This window comes from Ambystoma mexicanum, chromosome 4p (genome assembly GCF_040938575.1).
Source record: "Ambystoma mexicanum isolate Mex_15411 chromosome 4p, UKY_AmexF1_1, whole genome shotgun sequence".
Taxonomy (NCBI): Eukaryota; Metazoa; Chordata; class Amphibia; order Caudata; family Ambystomatidae; genus Ambystoma; species Ambystoma mexicanum.
In genome coordinates, this window is record NC_090927.1 from 608,997,113 (window position 1) to 609,012,844 (window position 15,732).

The window sequence follows — 15,732 nt, forward strand, 5'->3', positions numbered from 1 at the left end:
TTGTATTGCGTACTGCTTTGGAAGATATGTGAAGATATACTTTGTCAGCGTATTTCTCAGACACATATTCGATAATAGCAATGTCATTAGACGTCACAGTTCTCAGAGCCGGTACCGAGTGTAAGAGGCGCATAACATTCCTTCTGTTCAAGTTCACATCAGGATCATCTTTGTGGATGTTCGTGATTGCAATTCGTGGGTTTCTATCAACCGTTGATTCATGGATTCTAGGCCTGGTCTTCACCTCCTGATGTAATCTTTGTCCGGCTGTACATTTGGGATTTAGACTTCTCATGTTAATAGGGCTGCCACCTAAGCATTGTGTTAAGGAGCCCACGTCTGACAAAACACCTCTGGGCATTTTTTGGTTTTTACAGTCCGATTTAGCCCGATGCACGGAGGCCTTCGAGAGAGATTTGGATTTTAATATCCAAGGGTTTCCCGCCCTTTTTCCCTTGGATGTATAGGATTCATTTTGGTCAGAATTGAGGGACTCATTTGTTTCCAAGCTGCTCGTCGAAATAATTGAGGCGTTTGGGTTGTTTGTCTCGCAGTCATCTTCTATTGAATACGTTGATAGATTGCAAAGGTCGATAGACGAGGTTTGGGCTGGGCTTTCAACTTCTTCCGTTTCCACTCTCTGGCGTTTTTTGGGGTTTCCCTTTTCAGCTGTAGGTTCTCCGACATCTTTACTCCTACTTGCGGTGTCTTTAGACGGCATTGGTGCATTATTTTTTTGAGTTCTTAAAAAGAAATTCGGTTTGGCCGGAGACGTCAGATTGCGTATAAATTTTCTAGATTTGTTAGTTTGATTGCGAGGTTCACAATGTTTTTTCCTTTCTTTCCGTTTCTTCGGGGTGTTATCAGTGGCCAGCAGCTTTTTAGATTTCTCGACGTTTTCTTTCTCCAATGTTGGATTTTTTCCTATTCCTTTAAAATTTTTTGCTGCTCCAAAGAAAATCCCGAAAGATGAGCTTGGTCGGGTTTGAGTGGCACATTTAATGGTGTCTTGGGACTTGGGTTCACACTCATCTAGTCCTGGCTTAAGGTTCGAAGACATAGAAGGTGGCTCCACAGTCCCTACTATTATTGCCACGTCGTTGGACACGGCTGGCTCTTTCGGCATTAATTCCATTGTGTCGGAATAAGGTGTTCCAGTGGTTTCTTTTGCTTTAGGAGTCGGTGTTATAGGCTCCATTGAACGCATCGATCTCATTAATGTGATTGATTGCTTTAGGCAGGCAGCAATTGAAGTTATCAAGTCATTCTTTTCCTGATTTCCTTTTGCCATACCTTCATTTACTTTCTTTTGGATCTCTGACAGCGCTGTTTTTTCAGATTCAAGGTTGTCTTGCAACTGTGCAATTTGTTGTTCTTGTTTGACTAATTTTTCAACGATGTGGGACAGTAGCCCTCCATTTGATTGCAGCGCCTCATGTAAGTTTTCGTATAATTTGGTGAAGGGTAATAAAGCAACCGATGATGCGGCTAACACATTATTATGAATTTGAAGAGCGGCGGCAGCCGCCAGATTTGATTTGTAGGCTGCGGCCGCATCACCATCTGTGTTACCATCAAACGGGATCAGTGGGTCCTTTTGCTTCTTAGGCCCCATTTCTCCAGGTCCGGTCCTTTTGTTACTCGTAGGTTTGAAGTTTAACGGGGTTCTCGGGGTGGAACAGGTAGATACAATCTTCGTCAATGAGTTTTGGTAGTTACTGGAGACGCGGTCCCCCCCTAGATTCTCTAGCCGTGAGAGTATTTCTCTGATGGCTTGAGACTTCATCAGCATTTCTCTGCACCTCTCTTGATACGTGATGGAACATTTGCGGAGGGGAGACCATTGCGGCATTATAGGGGCCGCCAGGGCGAGGCTTTCTAATGTAGATGTCAAGGGGCTCCATTTCAGTTCTTGAGGGGCCTATAGACAAGCGTTCTTTCATTGTTTCAAAGTCAGCTTTCAGGCGTTCCGCGAGTCTAGCTTCACGTCCTGCCAGATCTAACACCTGAGTTGAGTTTATGCTGCATGCAGGGGAGTATGCAAGTGAGTTTTGCAAATCAGCAGTAGCACATCTCTCTTTCCGAATTGCTTTGGCTCTACTCAGGTTAATCGCAATTTCAGCGCTTGATCTTGGAAATGCTTTCGGATCTTTGTTCGAAAGTGGATCTAATCTCACTTCCATATCGTCAGAGGGTTCGAGGCTCAATTCTACCTCCGGTGTTTGATGGTTACAAGTGTTTGCAAGGTTCGTTAGTTCGAATATTTCAGCATTAGTGGAGACCAACACCATTTCTTTCTCGTGCTCAATGAGTTCGAGGTCCGTCACATCGCACTCAGGCAGCGGACTTCCCCTTATTCCTTAGTTCGCATGGTGAGAGTCATTCATGACAGGGACGGAGGCATTTCTCTTCAATTTGGTATGATCGTTGGTTATAATGGTTGCACAAACTTCGTCAATCGAAGTTTCCTCCTGGCCGACCACAGGGACAGATGGTACTGTCACGGACAAGTCCGTTGCTAACTGTGTATATGACACAATCAACTGAGGGGTTTCACCCACTTCCAGATCTAATGGTGACACTATGGGATCGCTCGATAATTCAGGCGCTAGGTCAGGAATTAAAGACTGACGCCGGGACGCGGCACAGGGATTACAGGAGGGAACTTGGATGCAGCCAGGCATCAAGGATTCAAGTAACAAGTGTGGGCTTGATGAACTTAAGGAGTGGGCAAAGCCTGAACCTGGGCTGAGGAGTGCTTTGCCCACCATACGAGGCCCACTCAACCTCTGCTGCTCCCAGTCATGACTCCCCAAGGAGCCATCTGACAAACCCTCCTTAGGTACACAGTCTCTCTGAAGGGAGGACACAGTCAATGGATTCAAATCCCGAGACACCGCCACATCCATTGGCTCGGGCTCAGCTGGATAGGCGGACAGGGAGCCCTCCGCTCTAAGGGGGTCCAACTTGCCATTGGATTGTAATGTTTGTCTGGACATGGCACGAGTCAGGGGCCCCAACTCAGCCATGGAGGCAGGTTTCTTACCTTCTCTCCGGCGGGGCTTCACCTCGGCGGCGTACGGTGGCGTACGGCCGCGGACTGCCGCAGACTGAACTCAGCCCGAGCTCCGCGCGCGCTCCGCGCTCCGGGCGAGTTTTTAAAGGGAGTTGGGCTTCTTTTTCTTAAAGAAGAAGTGATCCAAAACACAGGATCTCCAAAACGCTGGGTGTAGCAGCAGCTCCTCACAGCAACCAACAAGACCAGCGACTGCCGCAGACTGAACTCAGCCCGAACTCCGCGCGAGTTTTTAAAGGGAGTTGGGCTTCTTTTTCTTAAAGAAGAAGTGATCCAAAACACAGGATCTCCAAAACGCTGGGTGTAGCAGCAGCTCCTCACAGCAACCAACAAGACCAGCGACTGCCGCAGACTGAACTCAGCCCGAACTCCGAACTATAGATTAATGTTAATTGAATACATGCAGTAATTAGCTGTAAAGCAGTTGAGTTTGGCTTTACTTGAAGAGATGCTGAAGCACTGCTTTGCTCACTACGCAATCCAATCTGGCATCCTTATCGAAGGACAATTGCTTGAAAAACATCCATAGGGACCTCGCTGCAGATGTCTTAGCAGGGTTTTAGCCAGATGAGAAAATCTGTCGAGCTGCTTTGCCTCTGTTGGACTGTCTAATCACCCTCCCTGGTAATAGTTTATCGGACAACTTATAATAATGAGGTGATAGGCCCAGTGGTGGCGAGCTAACCCTGTAGGTAATTGCCTGCCGCCCAAGTTAAGGGCCCGAGTGCAGCGCGGGTCCCTCAACGAGGGTGGTGGTGCCATTACCGAAAGAGTCGGCTTGCCACAGAGGGGCATATCGCCATTAGCACCTGTGTAGTTCCCTACACAGGTGCTAATAGTGTCTTTTTAAAAACCTATGTAAAATAAACATACCGTTCTTGCGCTGCCCCGTGCCGCACCAGTGCTGCTGACAGGAAGTCCATTTTTCATTTTGATGACAGTGATGCCATCAACATGGAAACAGACTTCACGAGAGCAGCACTGTTGTGGCACCAGGCAGCGCAAGAAAGGTTGCGTTTCTTTATTTTGACAAAAAGTCACCATTAGCACCCGTGTAGAAAACTACACAGGTGCTAAATGGTGAAGGGGGAGTGGGGAAGGGAAGGGGGACTGCCTACAAAAGCTACTCAACTTATGGGAGAGCTACTGTGGAATGAACGTTTGATCAGAGTGTGCAACATTCTTTAAACCCATTTGTCAATGGTATAGACAGCAGCCATGAGCAGGTCACAGACCAGACAACAGAAGTCATGTGAGATTGCACTATAGAATACAGCCCGTGTTACGGGCATCCTCCTGGGGTGCTAATGCTCGATACAGTCGATACAGTCGATTATCCATCTAGTAGTGTGTTCATCACGATGGTAGCAGATCCGTTGTCCAGTCGATGTAATAATCAAAACATTGCTTTACATCCAAAGCATGCAAATAGCAATTTGAAGAAAACAAGTAAACACACTTCCTGATACAGAATCCAAAACTATGTTGGGAAGATATGTTGGGTACATTCCTAGAGTAGCTTTATCTGGGTGAAATTGCAAGTACAGTTCAGATGCTGACAAAACCTAGATTTCACTTACTCTGTGCTGATGTTATGGCGGCCCGAAATGTGTTTTCCACATCACGAACGTCTGCAGTGTGCATAGGCTTGAAATAGGGAGACATCAATCTGATCAGAACCCTATTGAACTCCCAGGCAGCAGCTGGTGCTTTAACTGGTGGAAACTCATGGATTGGCCCTCAAACAAAATCTCCAATCAACGGATGAGAGAAGTCTTCTCTACGTGTTTCTATTTAAACCATGAAACAGCCACAAATGCACCCGTATTGAGGAATTCTTCAAAATGGACTCTGCAAGGTCCAGTACATATAGCAAAACCGCGTTTTGGCATCAAGTGGGCGATTAAGTCTGTTGTACACAAACCAAAAATCGAATGTCTCATTTCCTAAAATAGGTTGCATAAGTCAGATGCTCTACAGTGCCTCAAAAGTTTGTCCGTATTCTGCAGAGCCAATCTAAATACCAGAGCAGGCGTGCCCATCTAGGGCAATCAATATCATAGTCTACTTCCATCTCTCATTTTTGTACTACCAGTGCTACTATGGGAAGATGAGACAAAGCAAAAAGAAACTTTAAACTCCAGCTGATTGACAATGGAGTGCCCACTGTTCTCTTCGGAGGGAAGAAAGAGGCAACCATTCTGCACTTTGGATTGTGTTCTGTTGCGCAAAGGACCATTTACACCACTCCCCACTGTTGCAACAAAGCCAATTGTTGAACGATCCAATTCCCATTCATTTACACGCGAGCTTGTTCTGCTTAGCTGATGTGCCAGAGTGCTTTGAATCATTGGGGGAGGCTACACTAAAATCGAGAATGTAAGCTTTCCAGCCCATGTCCATAGTTGCAGTGCTTTTTTTACCTTCAGGGACCTTATGCAAACCTGTTTGTTTATGTAGATCACAGTTATAGTGCCGCCTGTTCGCACCAGTACGTAAAAGTTACTCCAGCATTGGCATCTTTTATAGATGCACATGCTTACAAAATATTCCCCAGACATTGAGCAGGGAATACTTGCGTTAAAAATTAAATTCCCATAGCAATCCATATACGTCTTAATCATCACGAAGAAGTCGTAAATTAATGCTGCTTATTTATGTACCGAGGATAGGAAGCTTTCAGCGCTGGTTTTACCATCCTCACCTCCAAGATGTTGATATGTAAGGTATTTTCTTTCACTGACCCGAAGTCTCTGGTTTGAATGCTTCTATATGCACAACTCATCCCTTCAAGGTAGAATTCGTTACCAGCCTTCCCTCTCTGGTCTCCTTTGCGGCAGTCCTTGGGTCAGATACAATGGTCCAAAGCTCTCATCATTTTATTTAATTTGTATCATAAAGTCCCATTGGCTGGATACCTGAAGCCATCACAGCTACAACTCCTCTTCAAGCACACTTATCTTAAGCCTACACAGAGACCAACAAAATTCATGATGCCATAAGGCCCAGTAAAACCTTTAACTTTGACCATAACCCTTCCTTTTCATTGCCTCCACTTCTCCAGTTCCGTTATACACGACACACTGTGTTTCACTGGCATGGTTAGGTTTTTGCAGTGTCCAAGACCGCCCTAAAATCTGAATATGCTTGCTTGGATCTAGGGAAGGTTGAGATTTACTGCCCAACCTAAATTCCCAAACCACTGAAGATAGAGCACAGATTCACCAGGTACTTCCTGTTAACATCTCAACATTGTCAAGGTAGGTTTAAACATGAAATACTTGCCTTCTGAACTTGGAGGATTCTGGGGGTAAAACCTTTGTAAAACCCCTGGGTGCAGAATGTAAGTCAAAAGGCAGCAGCTTGACCTGTCAATGACTGCTCCCGACCGCAAATCTCAAAGCTTTGAAGATTTCTATGGCTAGTCATGTGGAAACATGCATCATGCAAATTGAGGCAACACAAAAAGCCTTCTGGTGTGGAATAACATCTGCCAAGCTCGTCATTGAAAACATTCAGCAATCTATAAACATTAGGCATCTCAAGTATACAATTGTTCCCATGACCTTGGTGGGTTTTTCATCATAAAATATTGTGAATAAACTCCTTGCGTCCCTGCTGTTGTAGGGGCGCCTTATCGACTGCTTGCTTGATCATCATGACGAAAACCTCTGTCCCTAACAACGCAAACAAATACTGTGGGGTTTGCTTGCATGCTCCATTACTGCGTCTTCTTCTGCCGCGAAAGCAAGGCAATCAAAGCTACATAGTCATACGCAAGGACTAACCTGACTATTTTGAGACACCTGTAAGTACTGATGTTCCCACATCCTTTACGATAGTGCTCTATTACAAAGGACTATCCAGAAACCTTGCCTTGACATCAGGCCAGAAATCAGAGCATTTTAACCAGACTTGCCTAATTATGACACATTGCACGAGCTGCAGAATCCAGTGTATGCTACATCAAGGGCAGCCTGCGTGGAATGCTTGGGGGCTAATCGGTCTTCCCTTAAAGTATCTTCAGTCCCTCTCTGCATATTTTCTGGTAAAAAGACCTTTGACATTTATTCCCCCACTGTTTTCAGTGATACTTGGCCAACATCACTGCAACAAAAGAAAACTTTACATTCAAGACTCTAGTTTCCTTGATTTTTCATCCAGAGGCACAGATGTAACCACTGCTGGATTAGACTATTTTCCAGTGGCTACCACCACTACCAATAGGGTGAAGTTAGTCCACATAAACATGTGGGAGCATCCTCCCTCACGTTTTGTTTCTTCTCCAGACAAAGGGGAGCCAGTGAGGCTGGAATACATCCGTAACAATTATGCATGCAAAAGAACTCATTCATGATCATTTTCTAACCCATATAGGTATCCTTTGGTTTGCTGTTTCAATTGCAATACCAAAGCCTCAGTAATTATGTGTTTTACTGCAATGTAAGCAAACGAACCCTCAAAAGGAAATCCCTGCTGTGGCTCTGGAACGGACCAATAACTGGGTGTTCTATAGTTCTTCCATCGATCACCCTGCGGAATGTGGACTGCATCGTCTTCTTTCAAGATCTCCTTAAATCGCACCATTTCCATCAATGCATGAGGATGCCTCAACTATGTCGTCACCTTATTCTTCTTGCATTCCTAGGTGGAAATTATGTTTCCAAATTCACCACCTGCCTAAGCAAGGCAGGCACAGGTAATCACTTTCTCGCCTCACTTTCAGTCACTAAAGCTTTCATAGAAGGCATAGTTGGTCTCATGAATGAAGGTGGCTAAGGCCTGTGGCCTATGTCTCTGTTTCTTAGCCTGCTTGTTCTCTTTTTGCCTAGCTTACTTTAATTCAGGTGCTTTTTCCTTTCCTTCCCTCTCCTCTACTCTTAGAATTTCCTTCCAGCTCCTTCTCAAGGTTTTTCACTATTCTTTTCCTTTCTACTCAGGATTCTTATACTTGGCACTGAACTAGCCACTGAAACTGAAGGCCTATGTCGTTAATCACCCTTTGGCAGCTTTGTTGACTGTTTAATAAAATTCTCAACTCGCCAACATTGAAACTATCTGCCGAGGCAGATTAAGGTAGCTGAACTTGACACTGGAAGTACAGAATCATGACTTTTGACGTCACAGGCAATGAGTCTTTGCGCTGAAGCAGTTGACACTACAGAAATGTTTGTCGGCTTGGGCAGTGACAGTGGCTTTGATGTTGAATGCGTTGATGGTGACTGGTGTGGCATTGGGTGCAGCAGCTGATATTCATGCATTCAATGCTCGACATTGAGAACAGCCGACATCAGATCTCAAAGCACAGTGGCTAGGTAAGTATATTTTGAGACCCTTTATTTACAACCTCCTCTTCCGCTGCCAGGGATCAAGAAGGGAAAGAAATCGGAGTAAGGAGCTGCCTTTTTGCTCACCCTTTCAATCAAACCTGTGGTATCAGAATTCACCGTCCGGCAACAGACTTAAAACTGGGACAATGGCCTTTAAATAATTGTAGAGTGTTTTTAGAGCGTAAGCAGAAAATTTACCAAGCAAAGTCAATAGAGTACCACGAATCTTTGGCTGCTTACCCGTCAGTTTAAATCCAAAATAAGTAGATAACCTGGTACAAAAATATTCTTAATCTCAGTCATCAAGAACAACCGTGATATAGTGCATTATAAAGCAAGTAGTACATTCCAATCCAAAAATAAATGAGCCAAGAACAGGTACACATTGTATACCAAACAATCGCTCTTATGACAGGGAAGGAAAGAGAGCAGAGTACAACTGTTCAGATTCCAAAATACAAAGCGTACACAGACTGTTACACTAAGAGTTCAAGGGAGGTTGTAGCACACCTTCACTTAGCCACCCTAGGGTTTCTCCTCAGAGCCCTCCTGTTATGAATCAACGTACAACACCCACTACTTTCTCGTTCCTGCTGGCGTTTGGCAGATTTTAAAGTTCAGAACATCCTGGTCTACAGATCATAGAGACAGTCCTCTTCAGAGTCATTTCTCTGCCCACATTTGACACAGGGCTTAACAGGCTGTTATTATTTTCAGTCAAAATTCACTAGAGATCACAGACCTGCTCTATAGATGTGGGAAACATTTCTCTCACAAAGTAACTCCTGTCAGATCTTATAAAGGGGGCTCCATACACCTACACATGCAGTAAAATCCGAGGTTCGAAGTGACAGGGATGGAGTTAGAGGTTCAGAAATGCTGGTGGCTGTTGGGTTACCAGGCCTTACTGGCATTATTATAAAGACCTTCAAGTTAGACCTATACATAAAAAGTGAGACATCTTTGTATTGCTATGGAAATATGTTTATTTTTAAGTGGGGGGTTCTCATCTCAACATTCGGGAATATTCAGTCAGCTTGCGAATCTATAAAAGATCTAATGCTCCAGAAAATGTATTTACTGGAACATCTACAGTCTCTTCCTCAAAACTCATTTAAAGTATGAATCAGATAGGAAGGAAGTTGGCCTCTTTACTGTACGGAACTAGCCAAAGGAGTTCTCCAGAAGTTTCTAGCCAAGGAGAGCATGTGATCTAGAGCTGATCTCCATAGAGAAATGCTTAAACACATGAGGCCCGTGCACCTGCTTTACTGATGACCTGATGATAGACAGGACAAATGTTACATAATCTCCTTTGGCCAATGCAGTAAGAACAAGGTGGCCATAAGGGGCAGACATTGTTTCTTTAGCATAGCATTCCAAGATGCTTTTTATCACCAATGTGATGCAGCAAATAAATGTAGATGTATAAGTGTGATTCCAAGAAACCAACACAAAGGCAAAGACACATAGGGTGTGGAGGAGAACAGTTTAATACGGTCATTAGAAGAATTCATCCAAACGGCCAAATTGCTGATAGGTGGGTTCCCCTAAACTGACCGCTCAGATTGGTATTACTGCATACAAGTGGAGTGTGCATTTTATCTACATAATTGGATAAGGATTCACTTCATCCCATTTAGAAATATTGTGTTCAGATTTCAAACAAGTGACTGTGATAGCTAGGATGACTGGCTCACGCAGAAAGTCATACTCACTTCACCTTAATTACATCTCCAAAACAGCAAAAGTACAGAGTCAATCTATACACACGGAGGGGTTTATTCACTCCACTTGCAGCATTCACACATACTCGGCCAGCACTCTGTACTTTATTGCTTGATGGTATGGATGTTTCCATTTCAACTTGTTCATTACTGAATCGTGAACTGCAGTCTTGATCCCTACATTTGTGGAGGTGTGGCGATACTCTAGCGGACTGTGACGCTTTGTTGAAGTATTGATTTCTCATTTGGAGGGAAACCAGCAAATTTGTCATCCTGTGACGTGCTTTGAAGTTTCACCATTTAAAGGCTTGGAGGTTGTTTTCCTTTTACCCTCTTGGGTGCCTGAATCTACCCTTTCAACACGGTGTGGAAGAGATTAGTGGATGCTTTTAAATTTATCCCCTGAAGAATGTTCGCCTGAACTGGGCAGTTAAGAACAGAAACATGTTGGGATGCTTGTTGTTTTAGTGACACATTGAGATTTTTTTGTGTGTTATGTGATATCTTCTGTGTCGTATAAATAAGTTATCTGATGTTTTATATTTGTTTTTTAATGTTTAGTACACTGTTAGGTGAGGGTAGTGTTTTTTGTTTAAATTCAGTTTGAATTATTTGAATAATAAACTTGTCAGACATTTGTGTAAATTAGTTATAGCAGACGGTCCATTTTTTCAGGACTAGTGATGCTGGAAAACCTTATAGAGTTCCTGTGTGAGGGGGTTGGAGGCAAGTAAACAACACGTATCATCTTGCTCTTTATTGTATTACATATATCTATATCTCGGCTGGGGGAACCTGCTGGCGAACCTCTGGCACTTTGAGTTCGTCGCTGTTGCGAACAGGTCGATCCGGGGTTTGCCCCATCATCGGAAGAGCCGATCCACTTGATCCTGGCGCAGCTCCCACTCGTGGTACGAGCGCAGCTCCTTGCTGAGTGAGTCGGCGATGGTGTTTTTTTAGTCCTGCCAGGTGGAAGGGAACCAGGAACATCCCCTGGGCGACGGGCCAGTGCCACAGATCCTGGGCCTCCTTGGATAGGGCTGGAGATCTGGTGCCTCCCTGTTTTCAGATGTAGAACATGGTGGTAGTGTTGTCCGTGAAGATCCTCACCACCTTGCCCTTGAGGGACGGGAGGAACGACCCGAGAGCCCAGAACACTGCTCGGAGCTCCAGGATGTTGATGTGGAGTGATTTCCCCTCCGGAAGCCACAGGCCTCTTGCGTGGAGATCTCCGGTGTGGGCTCCCCATCCTTCCAGGGAGGCGTCCGTCATCACCATCACCTGGTAAGCCGGAGTCTGGAAGTCCGTGCCTGTCGTGAGGTGAGTCCTGGAGCCCCACCACTGAATAGCACGACGGAACTCTGTGCTGAGGGAGATCCTGTCCTTGAAGCTGCCCGTCGCTTGGATCCAGCAGGCGTCGAGGAATTCCTGAAGTGGACGCATCCGTAGTCTGCCAATGCGCACCAGGTAGATGCACGAGGACATCACCCCTAGAAGGGACTTGATGGACCTCACCCTGGCCACGTCCGTGGCTAGCAGGCACTGCACCTTCCCCAAGATGGCCTTCGTCCTTTCCTCCAACGGAGCCACCAGCTGCTTCACTGTATCGAGCTTCGCTCCCAGAAACAGAGCCACCTGCGAGGGGACCAGGTGGGACTTGGGGTAGTTGATGGTGAATCCCAGTTCCGTGAGTAGACCTATGGTCCTTGACGTGTGCTGGACGGCGAGTTCTCTTGTCCTTGCGCGGATGAGCCAGTCGTCCAGGTAGGGGTAGACATGTATCCCCTCCAGGCGCAGCCGCGCCGCCACTGGTGCCAGGCTTCAATCCGAATGGTAGCGCTCTGAATTGATAGTGCCGTCCCTGGACTACAAATCTGAGGAACTTTCGGTGTCCTTTCAGGATGGGGATGTGGAAGTAAGCATCCTCCAGGTCCAACAACGACAGGAAGTCGCCTTCTTCCAACTGTTCCAGCACGTGTTGGAGGGTGACCATCCTGAACTTCCGTGACCTGATGTATTTGTTTAGACGACGAAGGTCCAGTATGGGGCGTCAGCCGCCCGTCTTTTTCCTGACGAGGAAGTACCTTGAGTACACTCAGGAGCCCCGAAGCCTCCTTGGTTTTCCTTCCTGGCCACAGGTGGAAAATGAGGGCACTTCTTTTGGAATTCGAGAGAGTGTCCTCGGGCCAAGGTATCCAGCACCTAACGGTCGGTGGAGATGGACTCCCACACGCCGACGAACTTCGTCAGCCGGCCTCCCACCGGGGTGCTTCGGTGGGGGCCCGACGCTACGGCCGGTTCAATCTTGTTTGGTAGTGGCCTTGCCGCCTTGGCCTCCTTGACGGCGGCGGCGGCGGGAGCCTCCTTGCTTGCCGCGACCTCTGTAGGATTCTTGGGAAGAGGAGCGGGCCGCCTGGCGATAGGTCGAGGAGCCACCGCTGGATCCCTTGGAGGCCTGTCTGGAACTCCAAAAGGGCCGACGCTGCTGCAGAGCTCCCAGTGCTCGGGCCTCTGTCTTGATGGCCTGAAGAGACTCATCCACTGCCTTCCCAAATAGGTTGTTGCCGTCGAACGGCATGTCCATCACCCTGGTGTGGACATCCTGACGGAAGTCAGTCGCTCTAAGCCATCCGCGTCGTCGCAGGCAAACCCCGTTGCCCAGTTGGCGAAATCCGGTACCGGCAATGTCTGTTGCCACCGTAATGGCGTGGTCCGACGCCACCTTGCCCTCCTGTAGAATCTCTAGGGCCTCCGCCCTCTTGTCATCTGGTAGGAAGTCCAGTAGGGGGCCAAGTTTGAACCAAAGTTCCCCGTCATAACGGGCCACAATAGCCAAGGCGTTGGCCGTCTTAATCGTCGTCGCCGCCGACGAAATGACTCGTTGCCCCATGGTGTCCAATTTCTTTCCCTCGCCGTCCAGCGGGGTAGTGGATGTTGAAGCTGAAGCCCCCGCCGCTTTCTTCTTGGCCGCCGCTTTCTTCTTGGCCGCTGCCGAGAATGAGTCTGGCGTCGGCTGGGCCCTAAGGCACAAGGGGGCGGTGTCGGGGATCCGGTACTTCTTCTCGTACCGGTCCCTTTTTGCCGGCATCGTGAGAGGATTCTTCAGGACGGCAAGTCCCTCGTCCCAAATGTTGTCGATTAACGGTACCGCGAGGACCGTTTTCCTCTTTGCTTCCCGACGTTGGTAGAGGAAACCTTCCTTCTTCTCTTCCTCCGGGCAGAGCTGAAACAGCTCAGATGCCCTGGCGATCATGGCATGGAAGGAGCCAATTCCGTCGGGGGGAGAAGCTCTTGGGGTGGGTGACGGTAGGCCTGTTCCGTCGTCCGTCGCCACTGTCGTCATCCGTCCCCGTCACTGTGTCGTCTCCAGGATCAGGCGAGGGAGAAGAGGGTTCCGCAGGCCTTAAGGGCATGAAGGGCGGGGCGGGATGGATCCTCCTCTGCTTGTTCGGGGGGCTTCCCGACGGACCTGGTTCTTGATCTTCCGTCGGGGTCCGTGGTAATCTCTTCCTTATCTCTGTACATAAGGCCTGGATCGGCAACAAAATGGCCGCCAAGCTATCCTGGGGCTCGGGCACTGGCTGCGACGGTAGAACGGGCTGTTCGTCGTCGCCCTCGTCGTCTTCTTCGATTACCTCCTGGGGGGCCACCCCGTAGGTTCGAACCTTCTGGAACTTCTCGTTGAGGTTCCTCACGGCTTCTACCAGTTCCTCCTCAGAGGCGGACTCCGAGCTTGTGGCGGCCATCGTGCCCCCCCTTTTTTCCACCGGGGTCTTCACGGGGGTCTTGTCGATGGGCTGGAAAGAAGCCTCCCTCCGTAGTGGCACGGAGATTCTGGGCCCAGAGGTCGACTCCACAGGCGGAGCCTCAGCTGGCTTCGCCAGGGCTGCTGCGATTCCCTCGATAGAGGCCTTCGCCGGGTGAAGCACGGCCTTGACCACCATAGGTGCGTCCGGGCCTTCACCTTGGGGGGGAGGGTCAGCACCTCGCTCCCCCTCCGTCGAGATCGGCCGGGGCTTCTCCCGAAGCTTACCCGGGTTCTCAGACTTCCTCTTCCCCGAACCAGAGCGTTGGCTCGTGGTTGATGGTGCCGGGGAAGGCACGCCCTGCCTGGCAACCGAGGAGCCCGACCTTTCGGCGCTCCCGGAGCCCGCGGTGCTTTGCCTTCTGTTGGGCCCCCGTCGCCGGGGCGCCCTCACAGGACTTAGAAGCCCGCTCGGACCTTTTCTTCTTCTCACCCGCTGTGCCCTTCTCCAACCAGCTGGCGAGGCAGGACCGACGGTCCTTCATGGTCCATTCCGAGAGGTTCTTGCAGAACACGCAGTCCTTCTCTACGTGTGTCTTATCCCCGTGGAGACAGTAGAGGCATCTCGAATGTTTGTCTTCCTTGAAAACATTCTTTAACCCGCATCCAGGGCAGTTCCTGAAGAGCTTGGATCCGGGCGACGAGGCCTTGTCCTGGGCCATGTCCATGTAGGCCGCGAGTCTTCTGGAATCCTCCAAGAAGTGTACTCGACGAAAACTTCACCCTTTAGGGGCGTAGAAGAATTCTGAAACAGGTCCCCGTTATCGGAAGTAGAAACGGTGGAGCTTGAGGCTCGATTAACTGAAAAAAAGAGAAAAAAAATCTGAAAAAACACGAAACACGCAGTAAAAGCTCGAGAGCTAACACAAGGACTCCCAACACTTGAACGTGCGGTAAAAATTTGAGGATGGCTGCCAGAGGCGGGGCTTAGGGAGAGGGCAGTCATTGGCTGTGGGCAGTATGACCCAGAGTTCAGTGATTGGTTACTACTAGGAAAGACAGATCAGAAACGAAACTGATACTGATTTTTTCTGTACCGAGGATTCCCAGCCTGACGACGGGGAATATTCACGAGGATGTGAATCCATGCCAGACCCCATGCTGGAGAAATGTTAATCCCCATTCGAGTCGCATAGGACTCAACGGGAATGGGGAACACAGAAACACCGGCACCGTTAATAACGGCGCCAGTGCTTCCGTGTAGGTCTAATTACTGTGGCCGCTGTGCCCGGCAGGGGCCGGGCACAGCAACTCCGGCAAGTAGACCCGTAGTGTGCCGGTCTGGTAACAACGGTACCGGTAGGCCTACCGGCACTGTTGTTACCGGACCTGCACACTTGTAACGAGGGCCATTATATTTTCTTTTGCCACACAGATGTTAATGATTGAATAGCACAATACATTGTAAATAAAATAGAATGTTGTACAACTTTGGGGCCAATTTACATCGATGCACATGGTAGTGATTAGCAGTTCCAATAAAAGCATCGATTTAGGTTGCTTTCTTTTTAGGGTAACCTGATCGAACCTCATGTGTGGAAGACTTGCACCTGTTTTTTTGTGGCGTGGCCTGAACAAGAGGGATATATGTTTGTTTTAGCCAGAGCACATTCAACGCCTTGCCAGATTTCACTTCAAGATCTGGACTGGGGTACAGTTAAATAGGGCAATGCCCGAAGGATTGGGTGGGGGCGGGTGGGTTTCAGGGGATGCGCAGCTGGATATTTTAGTGCACTGTGCAGCTGCTCATTTCGATCAGTATTGACCCCGAAGGGAATTAAAATGTAGAATATT